This window comes from Perognathus longimembris, chromosome 26 (genome assembly GCF_023159225.1).
Source record: "Perognathus longimembris pacificus isolate PPM17 chromosome 26, ASM2315922v1, whole genome shotgun sequence".
NCBI lineage: Eukaryota > Metazoa > Chordata > Mammalia > Rodentia > Heteromyidae > Perognathus > Perognathus longimembris.
In genome coordinates, this window is record NC_063186.1 from 1,914,728 (window position 1) to 1,920,727 (window position 6,000).

The window sequence follows — 6,000 nt, forward strand, 5'->3', positions numbered from 1 at the left end:
TGAGGTCACGGGGGTGACCCCAGGTGTGGACGGCGAGGTCGCGGGGGTGACCCCAGGTGTGGACGGCGAGGTCGCGGGGGTGACCCCAGGTGTGGACGGCGAGGTCGCGGGGGTGACCCCAGGTGTGGACCGTGAGGTCGCGGGGGTGACCCCAGATGTGGGCGGCGAGGTCGCGGGGGTGACCCCAGGTGTGGACCGTGAGGTCGCGGGGGTGACCCCAGGTGTGGACCGTGAGGTCGCGGGGGGTGACTCCAGGTGTGGACCGTGAGGTCGCGGGGGTGACCCCAGGTGTGGACAGCAAGGTCGCGGGGGTGACCCCAGGTGTGGACGGCGAGGTCGCGGGGGTGACCCCAGGTGTGGACGGCGAGGTCGCGGGGGTGACCCCAGGTGTGGACAGCAAGGTCGCGGGGGTGACCCCAGGTGTGGACGGCGAGGTCGCGGGGGTGACCCCAGGTGTGGACCGTGAGGTCGCGGGGGTGACCCCAGGTGTGGACCGTGAGGTCACGGGGGTGACCCCAGGTGTGGACGGCGAGGTCACAGGGGTGACCCCAGGTGTGGGGGGCGAGGTCGCGGGGGTGACCCCAGGTGTGGACCGTGAGGTCGCGGGGGTGACCCCAGGTGTGGGCGGCGAGGTCGCGGGGGTGACCCCAGGTGTGGACGGCGAGGTCGCGGGGGTGACTCCAGATGTGGGCGGCGAGGTCGCGGGGGTGACCCCAGGTGTGGACGGCGAGGTCGCCTGGGTGACCCCAGGTGTGGGGGGCGAGGTCGCGGGGGTGACCCCAGGTGTGGTCCGTGAGGTCGCGGGGGTGACCCCAGGTGTGGGCGGCGAGGTCGCGGGGGTGACCCCAGGTGTGGACGGCGAGGTCGCGGGGGTGACTCCAGATGTGGGCGGCGAGGTCGCCGGGGTGACCCCAGGTGTGGACGGCGAGGTCACGGGGGTGACCCCAGGTGTGGACCGTGAGGTCACGGGGGTGACCCCAGGTGTGGACAGCGAGGTCGCGGGGGTGACCCCAGGTGTGGGGGGCGAGGTCGCGGGGGTGACCCCAGGTGTGGACCGTGAGGTCACGGGGGTGACCCCAGGTGTGGACGGCGAGGTCGCGGGGGTGACCCCAGGTGTGGACGGCGAGGTCGCGGGGGTGACCCCAGGTGTGGACGGCGAGGTCGCGGGGGTGACCCCAGGTGTGGACCGTGAGGTCACGGGGGTGACCCCAGGTGTGGACAGCGAGGTCGCGGGGGTGACCCCAGGTGTGGGGGGCGAGGTCGCGGGGGTGACCCCAGGTGTGGACCGTGAGGTCACGGGGGTGACCCCAGGTGTGGACGGCGAGGTCGCAGGGGTGACCCCAGGTGTGGACGGCGAGGTCCGCGGGGGTGACCCCAGGTGTGGACGGCGAGGTCGCGGGGGTGACTCCAGATGTGGGCGGCGAGGTCGCGGGGGTGACCCCAGGTGTGGTCCGTGAGGTCGCGGGGGTGACCCCAGGTGTGGTCCGTGAGGTCGCGGGGTGACCCCAGGTGTGGACGGCGAGGTCGCGGGGGTGACTCCAGATGTGGGCGGCGAGGTCGCGGGGGTGACCCCAGGTGTGGACGGCGAGGTCACGGGGGTGACCCCAGGTGTGGACCGTGAGGTCACGGGGGTGACCCCAGGTGTGGACAGCGAGGTCGCGGGGGTGACCCCAGGTGTGGGGGGCGAGGTCGCGGGGGTGACCCCAGGTGTGGACCGTGAGGTCACGGGGGTGACCCCAGGTGTGGACGGCGAGGTCGCAGGGGTGACCCCCAGGTGTGGACGGCGAGGTCGCGGGGGTGACCCCAGGTGTGGACGGCGAGGGTCGCGGGGGTGACCCCAGGTGTGGACCGCGAGGTCGCGGGGGTGACCCCAGGTGTGGGCGGCGAGGTCGCGGGGGTGACCCCAGGTGTGGGCGGCGAGGTCGCGGGGGTGACCCCAGGTGTGGGCGGCGAGGTCGCGGGGGTGACCCCAGGTGTGGGCGGCGAGGTCGCGGGGGTGACCCCAGGTGTGGTCCGTGAGGTCGCGGGGGTGACCCCAGGTGTGGTCCGTGAGGTCGCGGGGGTGACCCCAGGTGTGGACGGCGAGGTCGCGGGGGTGACTCCAGATGTGGGCGGCGAGGTCGCGGGGGTGACCCCAGGTGTGGACGGCGAGGTCACGGGGGTGACCCCAGGTGTGGACGGCGAGGTCGCGGGGTGACCCCAGGTGTGGACCGTGAGGTCGCGGGGGTGACCCCAGATGTGGGCGGCGAGGTCGCGGGGGTGACCCCAGGTGTGGACCGTGAGGTCGCGGGGGGTGACCCCAGGTGTGGACCGTGAGGTCGCGGGGGTGACCCCAGGTGTGGACGGCGAGGTCACAGGGGTGACCCCAGGTGTGGGGGGCGAGGTCGCGGGGGTGACCCCAGGTGTGGACGGCGAGGTCGCGGGGGTGACCCCAGGTGTGGACGGCGAGGTCGCGGGGGTGACCCCAGGTGTGGGCGGCGAGGTCGCGGGGGTGACTCCAGGTGTGGACCGTGAGACGCGGGGGTGACCCCAGGTGTGGACCGTGAGGTCACGGGGGTGACCCCAGGTGTGGGCGGCGAGGTCACGGGGGTGACCCCAGGTGTGGGGGGCGAGGTCGCGGGGGTGACCCCAGGTGTGGGCGGCGAGGTCGCGGGGGTGACCCCAGGTTGTGGGCGGCGAGGTCGCGGGGGTGACTCCAGGTGTGGACCGTGAGGTCGCGGGGGTGACCCCAGGTGTGGACCGTGAGGTCACGGGGGTGACCCCAGGTGTGGACGGCGAGGTCACAGGGGTGACCCCAGGTGTGGGGGGCGAGGTCGCGGGGGTGACCCCAGGTGTGGACCGTGAGGTCGCGGGGGTGACCCCAGGTGTGGGCGGCGAGGTCGCGGGGGTGACTCCAGGTGTGGACGGCGAGGTCGCGGGGGTGACTCCAGATGTGGGCGGCGAGGTCGCGGGGGTGACCCCAGGTGTGGACGGCGAGGTCGCCTGGGTGACCCCAGGTGTGGGGGGCGAGGTCGCGGGGGTGACCCCAGGTGTGGTCCGTGAGGTCGCGGGGGTGACCCCAGGTGTGGGCGGCGAGGTCGCGGGGGTGACCCCAGGTGTGGACGGCGAGGTCGCGGGGGTGACTCCAGATGTGGGCGGCGAGGTCGCCGGGGTGACCCCCAGGTGTGGACGGCGAGGTCACGGGGGTGACCCCAGGTGTGGACCGTGAGGTCACGGGGGTGACCCCAGGTGTGGACAGCGAGGTCGCGGGGGTGACCCCAGGTGTGGGGGGCGAGGTCGCGGGGGTGACCCCAGGTGTGGACCGTGAGGTCACGGGGGTGACCCCAGGTGTGGACGGCGAGGTCGCGGGGGTGACCCCAGGTGTGGACGGCGAGGTCGCGGGGGTGACCCCAGGTGTGGACGGCGAGGGTCGCGGGGGTGACCCCAGGTGTGGACCGTGAGGTCACGGGGGTGACCCCAGGTGTGGACAGCGAGGTCGCGGGGGTGACCCCAGGTGTGGGGGGCGAGGTCGCGGGGGTGACCCCAGGTGTGGACCGTGAGGTCACGGGGGTGACCCCAGGTGTGGACGGCGAGGTCGCAGGGGTGACCCCAGGTGTGGACGGCGAGGTCGCGGGGGTGACCCCAGGTGTGGACGGCGAGGTCGCGGGGGTGACTCCAGATGTGGGCGGCGAGGTCGCGGGGGTGACCCCAGGTGTGGTCCGTGAGGTCGCGGGGGTGACCCCAGGTGTGGTCCGTGAGGTCGCGGGGGTGACCCCAGGTGTGGACGGCGAGGTCGCGGGGGTGACTCCAGATGTGGGCGGCGAGGTCGCGGGGGTGACCCCAGGTGTGGACCGTGAGGTCACGGGGGTGACCCCAGGTGTGGGACAGCGAGGTCGCGGGGGTGACCCCAGGTGTGGGGGGCGAGGTCGCGGGGGTGACCCCAGGTGTGGACCGTGAGGTCACGGGGGTGACCCCAGGTGTGGACGGCGAGGTCGCAGGGGTGACCCCAGGTGTGGACGGCGAGGTCGCGGGGGTGACCCCAGGTGTGGACGGCGAGGTCGCGGGGGTGACCCCAGGTGTGGACGGCGAGGTCGCGGGGGTGACCCCAGGTGTGGGCCGGCGAGGTCGCGGGGGTGACCCCAGGTGTGGACGGCGAGGTCGCGGGGGTGACCCCAGGTGTGGGCGGCGAGGTCGCGGGGGTGACCCCAGGTGTGGGCGGCGAGGTCGCGGGGGTGACCCCAGGTGTGGTTGGCGAGGTCGCGGGGGGTGACTCCGCGTCTGGGGCCCCCTCTCCGCCGGGGGCTCGCGGGGGGCAGTGCACCCCTGGGGCGCACCTGGCGAGCACGTGACACAGGGACGTGCGGTCAAGCTCGCCCCGACTCGGAGCTGCGGGCCCACGTCGTTCACCTTAGGTCGGGGGCCGAAGGCGGCGCCCACCCACCGGAGCGGCCGCCTGGACGCAGGGGTTCTAGAAGATTCTAAGCAGGCCCCACCCGGGGAAAGAAGACCCCGATCCACCTGCCCCGTCCACCGGCCACGGCGCCACGGCCGCTGCTGTCGCCCTGCCTTCCGTCCTCGTTCCGTGCTGGGGGGGGGAGTGGGGGGCACAGGACCCCGTCCCTCTCGCACCCGGAACCTCGCAGGCCACGGCGCCCCGGGACTCCGCCTTGAGCGACGGGGAGGGTGCGGGGGGCTGGCCGGGGTCCCGCGGGGGAGGGCCGCCCCCCCTCCGTGTTCCGCGTGGGGGAGCCCCCCCCCCGCCCCGGGAGCGGTTCACGGGCCGCAGCGGCTCCGTCCGAGTGCTCAGTGCCAGCTGCAAGCACAGGAAGGGCACGTGGGGGGGGGGGCAGGCCGGGGACGCACCGCGCCCCTCGTGGTCTGCAGAGGGTGGATGCACGGAGTCGGGGAGGGCGGGGTGCACCAAGCACCTCAGCACCGAGCACCCAGCACCCAGCAGCACCCAGCACCCAGCACCCAGCGCCGCGCACGGGGAACAGCGTCGGCGCGAACGGAACAGGAAAGAGAAACCAGGCAGCCGAGTGGACTGACCCCCCGAGCCACAGGGGCGAGCAGGCCCCAGGCCCCCCCGAGTCCCCCCAACAGCACCCGCCTAGCCCCTCAGCCCTGCCTCTGCCCCGGTGACGGCACCGCGCCGGCCCACGCGCCCGACGCCGTCCAGGGTGCGCACGATCGGGGCCACACACAGCCCATAGGGCGGAGGGAGGCGGGCTGGGTGGTGAGGGCTGGCGGGCGGCAGCCATTTTGCAGCCGCGAGGCCCCCGGGGCCGAGTGAACTCATGAGCGATTCTCCTGGGTCAGGAACCAGAACAGCACCGCGCGACCATTAACAAAGAGCCCACGGAGAAGAGACCGTCACCCGTCGTCACCATCGTCACCATCATCACCATCGTCACCATCATCACCATCATCACCATCGTCACCGTCGTCACCATCGTCACCATCGTCACCATCGTCACCATCGTCACCATCGTCACCGTCGTCACCATCGTCACCATCGTCACCATCGTCACCATCGTCACCATCGTCACCATCGCCACCATCGTCACCATCGTCATCCACATTCCCCGGGCTGCTCACTAATCCCCGGTGGGTGGGGCCAGCGTTTGGGGGTGCCGAGGGAGCGGGGGCTCTGCCCCGGGGAGCCGGAGGTCACCTGTGAATGGAGGGGCAATCCAGGAGCCCGCGTGCCCCGGGTGGGAATCTCACGGGGTTTGCACACGGACGGCCTGCACTCGGGGGGGGGGGGGGCACGGCGTAGGAGTCACTGAAGCATTGGGGAGCAGCGTGCTCCCCGTCCCTCCTCCGGGTCGCACCCCCAACGCGTGGCCCGGTCCCTCCCTCCCGCCCCCCTCCCCCCACACCCCGGCGTGGGAGGGCTGGGCTGGCCGGGCTTGGGGTGCTTATGTAAGAAGGGAGGTCAGGCGGGGTGGAGGAGGGAGGGAGGAGGAGGGGGGAGCCCCCCGCCTCGGCTGCTGGGCGGCTCGCGCGTGGCTGGCCCTC